The sequence below is a fragment of the Palaemon carinicauda genome, chromosome 31, assembly GCF_036898095.1.
Source record: "Palaemon carinicauda isolate YSFRI2023 chromosome 31, ASM3689809v2, whole genome shotgun sequence".
Taxonomy (NCBI): Eukaryota; Metazoa; Arthropoda; class Malacostraca; order Decapoda; family Palaemonidae; genus Palaemon; species Palaemon carinicauda.
In genome coordinates, this window is record NC_090755.1 from 30742098 (window position 1) to 30758227 (window position 16130).

At 36.9% G+C, this 16130-nt stretch overlaps 1 long non-coding RNA gene across 1 annotated transcript in view; it reads left to right on the forward strand.

The window, feature by feature from the left end:
- The window catches only part of LOC137624379 (uncharacterized), a 129563-nt gene that overhangs the window by 55899 nt on the left and 57534 nt on the right, over window positions 1-16130 (forward strand). The gene's annotated exons all lie outside the window — the stretch shown is intronic.

Below are 16130 nucleotides of genomic sequence, written 5' to 3' on the forward strand. Positions count from 1 at the left end.
AGATTTACGGAGTGCAATACTCTTGGAGGTTTTGTGAAGGTGAGTCTCTTCGAAGTGTTCTGAAGGTAGATTTAGGGAGTGCAATGATCTTGGAGGTTTTCAGAATGTGAGAAAGTCTCTTCGAAGTGTTCTGAAGGTAGATTTAGGAAGTGCAATAATCTTGGAGGTTTTCAGAATGTGAGAAAGTCTCTTTGAAATGTTCTGAAGGTAGATTTGGGAAGTGCAATGATCTTGGAGGTTTTCAGAATGTGAGAAAGTCTCTTTGAAATGTTCTGAAGGTAGATTTAGGGAGTGCAATGTTCTTGGAGGTTTTGTGAAGGTGAGAAAGTCTCTTCGAAGTGTTCTGAAGGTAGATTTAGGGAGTACTATGCTCTTGGAGGGTTTTTGAAGGTGAGAGTCTCTTCGAAGTGTTTTGAAGGTAGATTTAGGAAGTGCAATGATCTTGGAGGTTTTCAGAGTGTGAGAAAGTCTCTTTGAAATGTTCTGAAGGTAGATTTGGGAAGTGCAATGATCTTGGAGGTTTTCAGAATTTGAGAAAGTCTCTTTGAAATGTTCTGAAGGTAGATTTAGGGAGTGCAATGTTCTTGGAGGTTTTGTGAAGGTGAGAAGGTCTCTTTGAAGTGTTCTGAAGGTAGATTTAGGGAGTACTATGCTCTTGGAGGGTTTCTGAAGGTGAGAGTCTCTTCGAAGTGTTCTGAAGGTAGATTTAGGGAGTGCTATGGTCTTGGAGGGTTTGTGAAGGTGAGAGTCTCTTCGAAGTGTTCTGAAGGTAGATTTAGGGAGTGCTATGCTCTTGGAGGGTTTGTGAAGGTGAGAGTCTTCGAAGTGTTCTGAAGGTAGATTTAGGGAGTGCAATGATCTTGGAGGTTTTCAGAAGGTGAGAAAGTCACTTCAAATTGTTTTGAATGCAGATTTGGGGAGTGCTATGCTCTTGGAGGTTTTGTGAAGGTGAGAGTCTCTTCGAAGTGTTCTGAAGACAGATTTAGGGAGTGCAATGCTCTTGGAGGTTTTGTGAAGGTGAGAAAGTCTCTTCGAAGTGTTCTGAAGACAGATTTAGGGAGTGCAATGCTCTTGGAGATTTCCTGAAGGTGAGAGTCTCTTCGAAGTGTTCTGAAGGTAGATTTAGGGAGTGCAATGCTCTTGGAGGTTTTGTGAAGGTGAGAAAGTCTCTTCGAAGTGTTCTGAAGACAGATTTATGGAGTGCAGTGCTCTTGGAGGTTTTGTGAAGGTGAGAGTTCTTCAAAGTGTTCTGAAGGTAGATTTAGGGAGTGCTATGCTCTTGAAGGGTTTCTGAAGGTGAGAGTCTCTTCGAAGTGTTCTGAAGGTAGATTTAGGGAGTGCAATGCTCTTGGAGGTTTTGTGAAGGTGAGAAAGTCTCTTCGAAGTGTTCTGAAGACAGATTTAGGGATTGCAATGCTCTTGGAGGTTTTGTGAAGGTGAGAAAGTCTCTTCGAAGTGTTCTGAAGACAGATTTAGAGAGTGCAATGCTCTTGGAGGTTTTGTGAGAGTGAGAGTCTCTTTGAAGTGTTCTGAAGGTAGATTTAGGGAGTGCTATGCTCTTGGAGGTTTTGTGAAGGTGAAAGTCTCTTCGAAGTGTTCTGAAGGTAGATTTAGGGAGGGCTATGCTCTTGGAGGGTTTCTGAAGGTGAGAGTCTCTTCGTAATGTTCTGAAGGTAGATTTAAGGAGTGCAATGCTCTTGGAGGTTTTGTGAAGGTGAAAAAGTCTTTTCGAAGTGTTCTGAATGCAAATTTAGGAAGTGCAATGCTCTTGGAGGGTGTCTGAAGGTGAGAGTCTCTTCGAAGTGTTCTGAAGGTAGATTTAGGGAGTGCAATGCTCTTGAAGGTTTTGTGAAGGTGAGAAAGTCTCTTCGAAGTGCACTGAAGACAGATTTATGGAGTGCAGTGCTCTTGGAGGTTTTGTGAAGGTGAGAGTATCTTCGAAGTGTTCTGATGGCAGATTTAGAGAGTGCTATGCTCTTGGAGGTTTTTTGAAGGTGAGAAAGTCTCTTCGAAGTGTTCTGAAGGCAGAATTAGTGAGTGCAATGCTCTTGGAGATTTTGTGAAGGTGAGTCTCTTCGAGGTGTTCTGAAGGCAGATTTAGGGAGTGCAATGCTCTTGGAGTTTTCCTGAAGGTGACAGTCCCTTCGAAGTGTTCTGAAGGCAGATTTAGAGAGTGCTATGCCCTTGAAGGTTTTGCGAAGGTGAGAGTCTCTTCGAAGTGTTTTGAAGGTAGATTTAGGGAGTGCAATGCTCTTGGAGGTTTTGTGAAAGTAAGAAAGTCTCTTCGAAGTATTCTGAAGACAGATTTAGGGAGTGCAATGCTCTTGGGGGTTTCCTGAAGGTGAGAGTCTCTTTGAAGTGTTCTGAAGGCAGATTTAGAGAGTGCTATGCTCTTGGAGGTTTTGTGAGAGTGAGAGTCTCTTCGAAGTGTTCTGAAGGTAGGTTTAGGGAGTGTTATGCTCTTGGAGGTTTTGTGAAGGTGAAAGTCTCTTCGAAGTGTTCTGAAGGTAGATTTAGGGAGTGCTATGCTCTTGGAGGGTTTCTGAAGGTGAGAGTCTCTTCGTAATGTTCTGAAGGTAGATTTAGGGAGTGCAATGCTCTTGGAGGTTTTGTGAAGGTGAGAAAGTCTTTTCGAAGTGTTCTGAATGCAGATTTAGGAAGTGCAATGCTCTTGGAGGGTTTCTGAAGGTGAGAGTCTCTTCGTAATGTTCTGAAGGTAGATTTAGGGAGTGCAATGCTCTTGGAGGTTTTGTGAATGTGAGAAAGTCTTTTCGAAGTGTTCTGAATGCAGATTTAGGAAGTGCAATGCTCTTGGAGGGTGTCTGAAGGTGAGAGTCTATTCGAAGTGTTCTGAAGGTAGATTTAGGGAGTGCAATGCTCTTGGAGGTTCTGTGAAGGTGAGAAAGTCTCTTCGAAATGTTCTGAAGACAGATTTATGGAGTGCAGTGCTCTTGGAGGTTTTGTGAAGGTGAGAGTATCTTCGAAGTGTTCTGATGGCAGATTTAGAGAGTGCTATGCTCTTGGAGGTTTTTCGAAGGTGAGAAAGTCTCTTCGAAGTGTTCTGAAGGCAGAATTAGTGAGTGCAATGCTCTTGGAGATTTTGTGAAGGTGAGTCTCTTCGAGGTGTTCTGAAGGCAGATTTAGGGAGTGCAATGCTCTTGGAGGTTTCCTGAAGGTGAGATTCCCTTCGAAGTGTTCTGAAGGCAGATTTAGAGAGTGCTATGCCCTTGAAGGTTTTGTGAAGGTGAGAGTCTCTTCGAAGTGTTCTGAAGGTAGATTATGAAGTGCAATAATCTTGGAGGTTTTCAGAATGTGAGAAAGTCTCTTTGAAATGTTCTGAAGGTAGATTTAGGGAGTGCAATGATCTTGGAGGTTTTCAGAATGTGAGAAAGTCTCTTTGAAATGTTCTGAAGGTAGATTTTGGGAGTGCAATGTTCTTGGAGGTTTTGTGAAGGTGAGAAAGTCTCTTTGAAGTGTTCTGAAGGTAGATTTAGGGAGTACTATGCTCTTGGAGGATTTCTGAAGGTGAGAGTCTCTTCGAAATGTTCTGAAGGTAGATTTAGGAAGTGCAATGATCTTGGAGGTTTTCAGAATGTGAGAAAGTCTCTTTGAAATGTTCTGAAGGTAGATTTAGGAAGTGCAATGATCTTGGAGGTTTTCAGAATTTGAGAAAGTCTCTTTGAAATGTTCTGAAGGTAGATTTAGGGAGTGCAATGTTTTTGGAGGTTTTGTGAAGGTGAGAAAGTCTCTTCGAAGTGTTCTGAAGGTAGATTTAGGGAGTACTATGCTCTTGGAGGGTTTCTGAAGGTGAGAGTCTCTTCGTAATGTTCTGAAGGTAGATTTAGGGAGTGCAATGCTCTTGGAGGTTTTGTGAAGGTGTGAAAGTCTTTTCGAAGTGTTCTGAATGCAAATTTAGGAAGTGCAATGCTCTTGGAGGGTGTCTGAAGGTGAGAGTCTCTTTGAAGTGTTCTGAAGGTAGATTTAGGGAGTGCAATGCTCTTGAAGGTTTTTTGAAGGTGAGAAAGTATCTTCGAAGTGTACTGAAGACAGATTCATGGAGTGCAGTGCTCTTGGAGGTTTTGTGAAGGTGAGAGTATCTTCGAAGTGTTCTGATGGCAGATTTAGAGAGTGCTATGCTCTTGGAGGTTTTTTGAATGTGAGAAAGTCTCTTCGAAGTGTTTTGAAGGCAGAATTAGTGATTGCAATGCTCTTGGAGATTTTGTGAAGGTGAGTCTCTTCGAGGTGTTCTGAAGGCAGATCTAGGGAGTGCAATGCTCTTGGAGGTTTCCTGAAGGTGAGAGTCCCTTCGAAGTGTTCTGAAGGCAGATTTAGAGAGTGCTATGCCCTTGAAGGTTTTGCGAAGGTGAGAGTCTCTTCGAAGTGATTTGGAGGTAGATTTAGGGAGTGCAATGCTCCTGGAGGTTTTGTGAAGGTGAGAAAGTCTCTTCGAAGTGTTCTGAAGACAGATTTAGGGAGTGCAATGCTCTTGGAGGTTTTGTGAAGGTGAGAGTCTCTTCGAAGTGTTCTGAAGGCAGATTTAGAGAGTGCTATGCTCTTGGAGGTTTTGTGAGAGTGAGAGTCTCTTCGAAGTGTTCTGAAGGTAGATTTAGGGAGTGCTATGCTCTTGGAGGTTTTGTGAAGGTGAAAGTCTCTTCGAAGTGTTCTGAAGGTAGATTTAGGGAGTGCTATGTTCTTGGAGGGTTTCTGAAGGTGAGAGTCTATTTGTAATGTTCTGAAGGTAGATTTAGGGATTGCAATGCTTTTGGAGGTTTTGTGAAGGTGAGAAAGTCTTTTCGAAGTGTTCTGAATGCAGATTTAGGAAGTGCAATGCTCTTCGAGGGTGTCTGAAGGTGAGAGTCTCTTCGAAGTGTTCTGAAGGTAGATTTAGGGAGTGCAATGCTTTTGGAGGTTTTGTGAAGGTGAGAAAGTCTCTTCGAAGTGTTCTGAAGACAGATTTATGGAGTGCAGTGCTCTTGGAGGTTTTGTGAAGGTGAGAGTATCTTCGAAATGTTCTGATGGCAGATTTAGAGAGTGCTATGCTCTTGGAGGTTTTTTGAAGGTGAGAAAGTCTCTTCGAAGTGTTCTGAAGGCAGAATTAGTGAGTGCAATGCTCTTGGAGATTTTGTGAAGGTGAGTCTCTTCGAGGTGTTCTGAAGGCAGATTTAGGGAGTGTATTGCTCTTGGAGGTTTCCTGAAGGTGAGAGTCCCTTCGAAGTGTTCTGAAGGCAGATTTAGAGAGTGCTATGCCCTTGAAGGTTTTGTGAAGGTGAGAGTCTCTTTGAAGTGTTCTGAAGGTAGATTTAGGGAGTGCAATGCTCTTGGAGGTTATGTGAAGGTGAGAAAGTCTCTTCGAAGTGTTCTGAAGACAGATTTAGGGAGTGCAATGCTCTTGGAGGTTTCCTGAAGGTGAGAGTCTCTTCAAAGTGTTCTGAAGAAGGCAGATTTAGAGAAGGCTATGCTCTTGTAGGTTTTGTGAAGGTGAGAGTCTCTTCGAAGTGTTCTGAAGGCAGATTTAAGGAGTGCTATGCTCTTGGAGGTTTTGTGAAGGTGAGAGTCTCTTTTAAGTGTTCTGAAGGTAGATTTAGGAAGTTCAATGCTCTTGGAGGTTTTGTGAAGGGGAGAAAGTCTCTTCGAAGTGTTCTGAAGGCAGATTTAGGGAGTACAATGCTCTTGGAGGGTTTCTGAAGGTAAGAGTCTCTTCGAAGTGTTTCTTTAAGGTAGGTTTAGGGAGTGCAATGCTCTTGGAGGTTTTCTGAAGGTGAGGAAGTTTCTTCGAAGTGTTCTGAAGACAGATTTATGGAGTGCAATGCTCTTTGAGGTTTTATGAAGGTGAGAGTCTCTTCGAAGTGTTCTGAAGGCAGATTTAGAGAGTGCTATGCTCTTATAGGTTTTCTGAAGGTGAGAAAGTCTCTTCGAAGTGTTCTGAAGGCAGATTTAGGGAGTGCAATGATCTTGGAGGTTTTTTGAAGGTGAGAAAGTCTCTTCGATTTTTTCTGAATGCAGATTTAGGGAGTGCTATGCTCTTGGTGGTTTTGTGAAGGTGAGTCTCTTCGAAGTGTTCTGAAGGCAGATTTAGGGAGTGCTATGCTCTTGGAGGTTTTCTGAAGGTGAGAGTCTCTTCGAAGTGTTCTGAAGCCAGATTTAGGGAGTGCAATACTCTTGGAGGTTTTGTGAAGGTGAGAAAGTCTCTTCGAAGTGTTCTGAATGCAGATTTAGGAAGTGTAATGCTCTTGGAGGTTTCCTGTAGGTAAGAGTCTCTTCGAAGTGTTCTGAATGCAGATTTAGGAAGTGCAATGCTCATGGAGGTTTTCTGAAGGCGAGAAAGTCTTTTCGAAGTGTTCTGAATGCAGATTTAGGAAGTGTAATGCTCTTGGAGGTTTTCTGAAGGCGAGAAAGTCTTTTCAAAGTGTTTTGAATGCAGATTTAGGAAGTGCAATGCTCTTGGAGGTTTTCTGAAGGCGAGAAAGTCTTTTCGAAGTGTTCTGAATGCAGATTTAGGAAGTGCAATGCTCTTGGAGGTTTTCTGAAGGTGAGAAATATAGCATGGATTCCTCTCAGGGGTGTTCTGAAATGAGTAATGGGGAGAGTGAAATGTTCTTGAATGAGTTTTGAAACGAGAAATGGTGAGTGGAAAGTACTCAGAATATGTTCTGAAGAGAGAAATAGAGTAGAATCCTTTTGGAGATATTCATAGGGGGATGGGAATTAGGGAGTGGAATGCTTTTGGAGGTCTTCTGAAAGAGGGAAAGGGAATACTCATGGAGGTGTTTTGAGGCAATAAATAGGAAGTGCAATACTTTTAGTTTGTTCTGAAGGGAGACATAGGGGGAAGGAATCTCTTTTACGTGTTCTGGAAGGATAAATAAGAAGAAAGTTTTTAAGATCGGTTCTAGAGGGAGAAATAGGGAATGTAATACTCTTGCAGGTAGGCAAAGTTATGAGTGGAATATGTTTGGTGATATTAAGGGAGAAGTGGGGAGTGTAATGGTGTTGACGGTGTCTTTAGGTAGAGGTAGGGAGTGGAATGCACTCGGAAATTTTCCGAGGAAAGAATTTTGTTAAGCAATGGCATTTGAGGGGTTGTGGTGTTATAGTTACTGATTGGAAGGAGTTTGGAGGTTTCTAGGGGGAGAATTAAAGAGTGGAATAAATCTGGAGGTGTTCTAGGGGTAGATTTAGACCTTTTAATGCACACGGGAATCTGAGGGTAGAGTTAGGGAGTCGAATATGTTTGGAGGGGATAGTTTAGAAGTTGATTGTGCTTGGAGGTGTTTCAAAGGGATATTTAGGAAGAAGGGTAGGCTTCGAGGTATTCAGAGGGTATTTGTTTACAATACCACGCTCTCCATATACTACCAAATTATGTAAAGCTATTGTTTTCCTTGTTGCTTTTTCGTAATTTAAAACTATTTGCTATATGGGAAACAAGTTAAACTTATAAAAAAAACTATAGAATTACAAAAAAAAAATAAGCTAGGTATCCTCACTAAACGACTTGGAGCTGACATAGTCAACATAGTCAACCAAACAGAAGTTCGTGATGCCAGCGTACATTTGATATGTATTGATATGTATTCAAAATATACGCTAAATTAAAAATAGAGTAATTACTCAGCGTCAATAAATTAAGACACATTTGAGCAATTGCTCTATTTTGAATTTAGCATATATTTTGAATATATATCGAATGTACACTGGCGTCACAAACTTGTGTTTGGTTGAATATTTTGACAATGTCAGTTCCAGGTCGTTTAGTGAGGAAACCAGGCTAATTTTTTTTATTTTTTTATGATTCTATAGTTTTTTTTATAATTTAACCTTTTTTCCTATGTGGCGAATTGTTTTAAATTATGAAAAAGTAATAGAGGAAAACAATTGCTTTGCATAATTTGGCAGTATATGGAGCACTGTCTGGCCAGTGTAATCATTGAGTGGATTGTTCCTGGTGGTGGTCTGGGCAATGAGTAGTGGAGTGAAATATGCTTAGAAGTATTCTAAGGGTGTGGTTCAGAGTGCAAATTGCTTTGAGAAATTTTGATGTCAGTATTTGAGAAGAAAAAATACTTGGAAGTGTTCTAAAGAGAGAGATTTATGAAGTGGAATAGGGTTGAAGGTATTCTGGGGGCAGAACTCTTAAGTGGAGAGTGTTTGGGCACTATAAGGTAGGGATTGTTCTTGCATTTTAAAGGTACTAATATGGAGTTGAATGTGATTGTAGGTGTTCCGGTAGATTTTTCATGGGTACAAGTCAAAAGTGTAATCCACTTTTAGGTGTTCAGAAGGTAGCCTTGTGAAAGAAAGACACTTGGAAATATTTATAGGCGAGAGCTAGTTTGGAATGTGCTTTGAAATGTTCTGAGGGTAGAGTTAGGAGCATAATGCACTTAGATGTGTCTTAAAGGGAGAGTTAGTGAATGGTATGCACTTAAATGTGTCCTGAGGAGTGAATTAGGAATTGAAATATGCTCAGAGGTTTTCTAAAGTAAGTGTCTTGGAGGTGGAATGAGGCAAGAAGTGTTGTAAGAGGACAGTTAGGAAAACAAATCTATTTGGAGTGTTTTGAGAAAAGAATTAAAGCGTTGAATGGATTCATAATGGCATTTAGTTGATTTGCAATGAAGTTTGTTATCTTTCAAACCTAAGGATGGTCAGACAAGAATGTATCTGATGTGTTGAAGAGAGATATTTAATGGTTTGTTTGGAAGTATGAGCTTCTGAGGATATGACGAGCTTGTAGACATTTTGAGGGAGAATTCAATACTTGGAAATAGCTTTATGGCGATCTTAAGGGAAAATACAGTCAGGAGGTTAGGTCTGAGGAATGGGGCCTGAATGTTCTCAAAGGAAATTTTGCTTTTGAATTGACCTGGGTGGGGAAGAGTTATGGAGGTGAAATATGTTTGAGGTAATCAGAGGGGGAGAATATGTTTAGACTAGTGTACCTGTGCCATCAAAATATGATTTCTAAATATTTAGATAGATATGCACGCAAACGCATACACACACCCACATTCAACCCTTCTCACCCCTCCCCCTTTCCTAACTACAACCCACTGGTTTGGCAATTAGTAGGTGATTTTCCAGTGTACATGTCAGGGTGCCCTTCTCACAAGGGTATACTGTATGTATATATATATATATATATATATATATATATATATATATATATATATAAACATGAAAGTTAAGAGGCCATCAGGGACTAAGCCCGACGCCATGCTAGCAGGACTCGGAGCGCTCCGGCTTCCTCTATCCAAATGCTAAAAACTAAGTTCCCGAAGGGAGCTAAAATCAAAATTAGCATAAACAAAGCCAAAGAGGTAGATACTCAACTTTTGCAAAAAAGAGGAAGCCAGTTCACAAAACAAATCATCAAAGTTTGTGAAAAAAAGCACCCCTAAAAATCAACCGCACTGTAGCCAACAGCTGCGCTCGAAGGAATGAGAAGCAGGAACGTATAGGGGCACTCAAAGGTGATAGGATGAGTAACGGCTCCTTGCTTATCCTTCCCCTTAGTGGATTAGACTGGGTAAGGTCTGTTTGGGGTGCAGATATCTATGGTTATCTTAGGATACGTCCCTGATTAAACACGATATCTTTGGATAGTCGTTCCCGGGGGTTGGAACCCCGTGATACCTGACGGTAATTCTCTTGTAATATCAATCGCAGAAATATTATACTGTAGAAGTTACCAGAAGGAACTTCCATCAGGACGACATGGCTCAAGCCCAAAAATAGATTTTTTCTATGTCAAATTCCCTTATATATATATATATATATATATATATATATATATATATATATATGAATATATATATATATATGTGTGTGTATGTATGTGTTTGTCTGACTATACACACACACACACACACATATATATATATATATATATATATATATATATACATATATATATATACATATATATATACATATATATATATATATATATATATATATATATTATACTATGATTCCGTGTCTGGGAACTAAAATATAATATTATATATATTACGACTGGCTATACAAGCTATACAACTTCTCGAGTTCCAAACTCACTTGTTTGTTTTTACATTAAATCTGGTACACTTGAAAATATTAATACCCGAGCTCTGAGACAGTTAAATAACTCCCAGACAGCAATATATATATAGCACTGAATATCCAAAGGTCTCTTAAGTACAATCAAACAACACTGGGTAATTATTATTAAGACCTATTTAAAACCACCTCTTACTACGATTCATTAACAGGATACGAGCGAGTATGAAATCAACACTGGTGATTGAAATAATACACTCTTTACAAAAATGAATATATTCTATATGAATTACAGCACTTTGAAAGAATTTAGATAAAAAAAATAAATCACTCGAAACATCAAGTCTAAACATAACTTAGATAAAGACAAAAAGAATGTTTACACTCTGAGAATTATATAATCACTTGACTCAAAATATTAAATCTGAATAAACATTAGACTAAGACAAAAGAAATAATTACGCTATAAAAATTATATAATCACTTTTAAAGAACTTACATAAAGTAACTAATAAACTTACTAACTTCACATATTTTACTTGCACAGGGTGAGTTACAAAATTTTACAGAATGCCAACACTCGCCACAACGCAATAAATTTAAAATCACCTGCCAAATTAACAGCAACGTTTTAACTCGCTACACACGATATATGCTGGGGCACAAAATCACTTTGGAGAGGACACACTAGAGACACTTGAAGAGAGAGAGAGAGGGGGCCACTTTGGTTCTTTCACAGGAAGGCTGCTTTTCTTCTGCTGCTATGCAGCCCTGGGGCCTCATATATATAAATTAGCTACTTCCAGAAGATTCTAGGGCCAAGATCTGGAAACTTGTGGGTTGGCCTAAGGGTGTAAGGTTTCCAAAAATTACTTTTTCGGATACGTACCAACACAACCGTGAAACGACTCCCTCTCAGCTAGCTCAGCCATCCTTTGTCCTCGAAGTAAAAAAAAAGATAAGATCTAACACTTGGGTTTTTGAGAACATTCCAAAGCACAGGGCACATAAGAATTGCATATATTCTCACAAACATGATGCAATACCTCATGAAAATATAAAAAAGTATTTACATTAGCCCTTGTTCATATCTCGTATGGATCATATAAAACTTAACAGATTGCATAAGACTTTGTAACAAAATATCTGAAATAAAAAGTAAATTCTTAAAAAAAACATAAATTTACGTATACTGACTTGAATGAAGATTACAAATAAATTAACAACGAAAGTCATACGTAATTTACAAAACAAACTTATACCTACATGAGAAGAGCTCATCTTAAGAGCTGGCTATTCACCTCTGCAATGCACATATGAAAACATAAATAAAATACATAGATAAGCTACTGTATTTACTCTACCCTAGACCAGCTTCGTAAGAATATATATATATATATATATATATATATATATATATATATATATATAAATATATATATATATATGTGTGTATGTATATATTTATATATATGTATAATATTACGACTAGTTAATTACGTAAATTCCCGAGCTCCAATACTCACCTACTTTATATTACATAATTTGATACACAATAGAAAACCCTACGAGCTCTGAGAATAATACACAACTCCCAGAAAATGATATATATGAACACTGAATATCTAAAAGGTGTCTTTACTTTACACTCAAAACAAAACTGGGTGATTGCTTTACTTTTAGCGGGAACTATTCTTAAATCAACCTCTTACTTTGGTTCTTAGTCAGGGGATACAAGCAAAGCTCTGTAATAAGTATTGGTAATAAAAATAATACTTTTTACAAAAGTAAATATATTCTATGGAAAAATTAACATTTCAAAATTAACACATAGAATAAATTACTCGAAATATTAAATCTGAACTAAGCCTTGGACTAAGACAAAATGACACTCAATGAAAAATTATGCAATTACTCGTTTCACTAGAAATTAATTTATGAAAATATTTAATTTTGACAATTATTGACAAAAGTTGACACCTTAACGCTATAGAAAATTAGTCTAATTTACACTTACATATACTTACTGTTACTCTTATGTCCTTTGGCTCACACAAGGTTACCGAACGGTTAAGCCAAATAAATACACTTCACTGTTTAAACAAAATATCAGAGGGCTAGTCACAAAAAATTTATCAAATTAAATGTACTTACATTAACACACTTCACTTTTGATTAGACACGATAATATCACCAACGTTTGACCAACACTATATACGGTATACGTTAGAGAGAAATCACTATTCACGTTTAAGGGGAAACACTATACACGGAGAGGAGACAGTATGTATTGAAGAGGAGATACATAGTGGCTGAATAGATGTTGGAGAGGACTGTTGGACGATGGCTCTTCTGAGGGTTAGGCTGGATCTCTTCTGTCTCCTATGCATTGTTAGGTCTTTATCTGTTAACTTAATTCACTCCAGAAATTTCTAGTAAATCATTCTCGTAGCAGTGGGGCATGGCTCTAGCGGCGTAAGGTCGCTAGCTTAGCAATTTGAAGAAGGGGTACTATCATTGTTTGGCAAGGTAACTCTGTCAACTAACTCTGCCCACCTCCTCTCGTAACATTGAAAAAAAAAAATTAAACTCTAATCTAGACCCTTCATGCCTCATCCAGCCATGTGGAAACAGGATGCAATCCCTAACGTGTGTGTCATATAGCATACCTTTTAACAAGCTTACATAAGACTTCGTAACAAAACTATGTGAATTGAAAATTTAATTCTTTGAAATGATGTAAATTTAGATATACGGAACTGAATGAAAATACAACTAAAGGATGACGAATATCTTAGGTAATTTACATTCAATAATTAATCCTATGTAAGTAGAACTCACCTTATGAGCTGTCTGTACATCTCTTAAATACACAAATAAAATACATGAATAGATTATTCTACTTTCATGTCAGACCAGCTTCGTATAATATATATATATATATATATATATATTTATATATATATATATATATATATATATATATTTATATATATATATATATATATATATATATATATATATATATATGTGTGTGTGTGTGTGTGTATAATGTATATATATATATATATATATATATATATATATATATATATATATATATATATACATACACATACTGTATACTGTAGCCACACCAACTCTTTATTATATGAGGGAGATTGTTTTAATGGAAAGTTTAAGGAGTCAAGAGTGTTAAGGGGTAGGAATAGTGATAATGATGGTCATAGGAAAGGTTGGTGGGGTTTTTAAGGGGGGAGAGGATGATGGGAAGGGGTGGGGGTCAGGTGGACGAGGAAGCGCTGTTGCTACCGACTTTTACGTGCAGATTGACTATTTTAGTGTCTTGTATAATCCTGAAAAATCTACAACCACGCCCCAAAGAGTCTTAATTTTCCGGTCTTTACACGGTTTTAATGGACGTCTTGCTCTACACATTTATTTTTCTGTAATGACTGGAATTGTCTTCATCATTATTTTAGTTGCATATTCATACTCCATTGAATATATGCACAATATATATATATATATATATATATATATATATATATATATGAATATTAAATATGTATACTGAATATTTACAATATTTATATGTATAGATATATATACTGTATATGTATATATATATACAGTATATATATATATATATATATATATATATATATATATATATATATATATATATATTGTATATGTTTATATATGTTTATATATAACTATTAAATATGTATATTGAATATTTACAATATTTATATATACACATATATACTGTATATATATATATATATATATATATATATATATATATATATATATATGTAATGTATATATATGCACATACATATATATATATATATATATTATTTGTATATATATGATTATATATAAATATGTATATTGAATATATACAGTATTTATATATACATACCTGTATATATATATATATATATATATATATATATATATATATGTATGTATATATTGTAGATGGACATTAAGAATAATATATCTTATCCTTGAATATTGCAAACGAAGCGGGGAAAGGGAGAGAAAACGATGGATTAACGAGCTAAGAAAATTTACTTGCATAAACTGGCTTAGAAAGACCATAAACAGACGGAAGTGGAAGGTATGTCTGAGGCCTTGGTCCTGCAGTGGACCAGCAACGGCTGATGATATATACCGATATAGATATTGTGTGTGTATATATATATATATATATATATATATATATATATATATATATATATATATATATATAATTTGTATTATATAGTTTTGGAGTGAAGTTGCCAGCCAAGCCCACTTTTTCTTGCCTAATTAAAATTGGATGGACAGGGAAGTGGTACTGAGGGAGCAATCGATGAAGCTACAAAACGTGCTTTACCATTCACCCATAGTGCCTACCTTTTCTTAGTGCCCTTTAAACAAGATGGGTGGTGGAACCTCGTAATCTAGTGGTTGAATACTTGCCTCACCAATGAGTGATAAGTTAGATTAGGTCGAATGTCGGTAATTTTACTGAGACGCTGATGTCTATAACCTTCTAGAATGGCCCTCTCCGAAGGGATAGAAGTATGTCAGTGAATTGATGTGGAGTTGAATGCGGAAAGAATAAAAGAAGGTTAAAGCTTGTGAAATACCTGTTTAAGTTGTAAATGTGATGAGAGAATTGATAGGATAGATAAAATGCAGAGGTATGGAAGGGGTTAGAATTTTAGCATAGGTTAGGGTTGCGGTGGTCTACTGGAAATGTTGCTGCCAGGTGGTCTGTTGAACGGATGTTCGAGGCCTGCTCAATCTTGATAATTTCTAGTAATGTACGCATCCTTGCCTTCCTTGTGAGCTAGGGAGGGGACTTTAAGTAAGGCTGACTGACGATTCATCAGTAGCCATTGCCTGGCCGTAGCTTGATGGAAATGGGCCTTGGATGCTGATCATATGTGTACATAGTCAGTGTCTAGGACAATGTCCTGTTAGGGCATTGTCACTGTCCTTTGCCTCTGGCATTCATTGGAGACCTTTAAACCTTCATATAGGAGGTGTCGAAATAATTTTGAGATAGCTCAGTCACATAGAAAGAGAGGATTAAAAAAGATTGATAAAAATGTATTAGTCATAATTTCTGGGAGGTAGGACGAGAGGAAGGCCCGGAGGAGGTTGGATATATATTGTATACGACGTATTGGAAAGTAAATACAGTATATGCTATGTGAAATAATAATGTAGATATATTATGATGTATACATAATATTATAAATTGTAAGAATGGTAGTTGTATATTTTCTAACAAAAGAAAAAACTTAATATCCTGGAAGGGCAATTGTTTGTGCAAGTAGGGGTGTTTGACGTCATACTGATTAGTTATTTGTCTATGTAAATGAATCTACTAGTAATGTTCATCCATAATTCATCATAAAAAAGATGAATGTAGCAGTGACTGTTGTGTTGATTATATCTCTAGAAACCCCCTGTTACGGGAAACGTGTGTATATATATATATATATATATATATATATATATATATATATATATATATATATATATATATATATGTATATATATATATATATATATATATATGTATATATATATATATATATATATATATATATATATATATATATATATATGTATATATATGTGTATGTGCGTGTGTGTGTGTGTTTGTGTGTGTGTCACTAATCCGTTTGTGATATTTTTATACTTTCGAATTTTAAGCCACAAGATCCCCTTTGAGATCGAATGCCCTTGATAACTTTGAAAACAATTTTCTCCTCGGATTCGAACTTATGTCCATTTTGGGTGTGATACATGAATGGTAGTGACTTATCCATGCAACCATCTTCAGCTCGAATCCCAACTAGGATAGATGCATATATATACAGTATATATATATATATATATATATATATATATATATATATATATTGTGTGTGTGTGTAAGTTATTCCCACGGCTATATATTGATGCACTATTGAAGGTTATTTTATCTGGATATTAGAGAGTATATGCATTACACAAAAACACACGTTTATATACTAGTGAACGCTTTCCTGACTACGTTATGGTAGTTTCGCCAATCT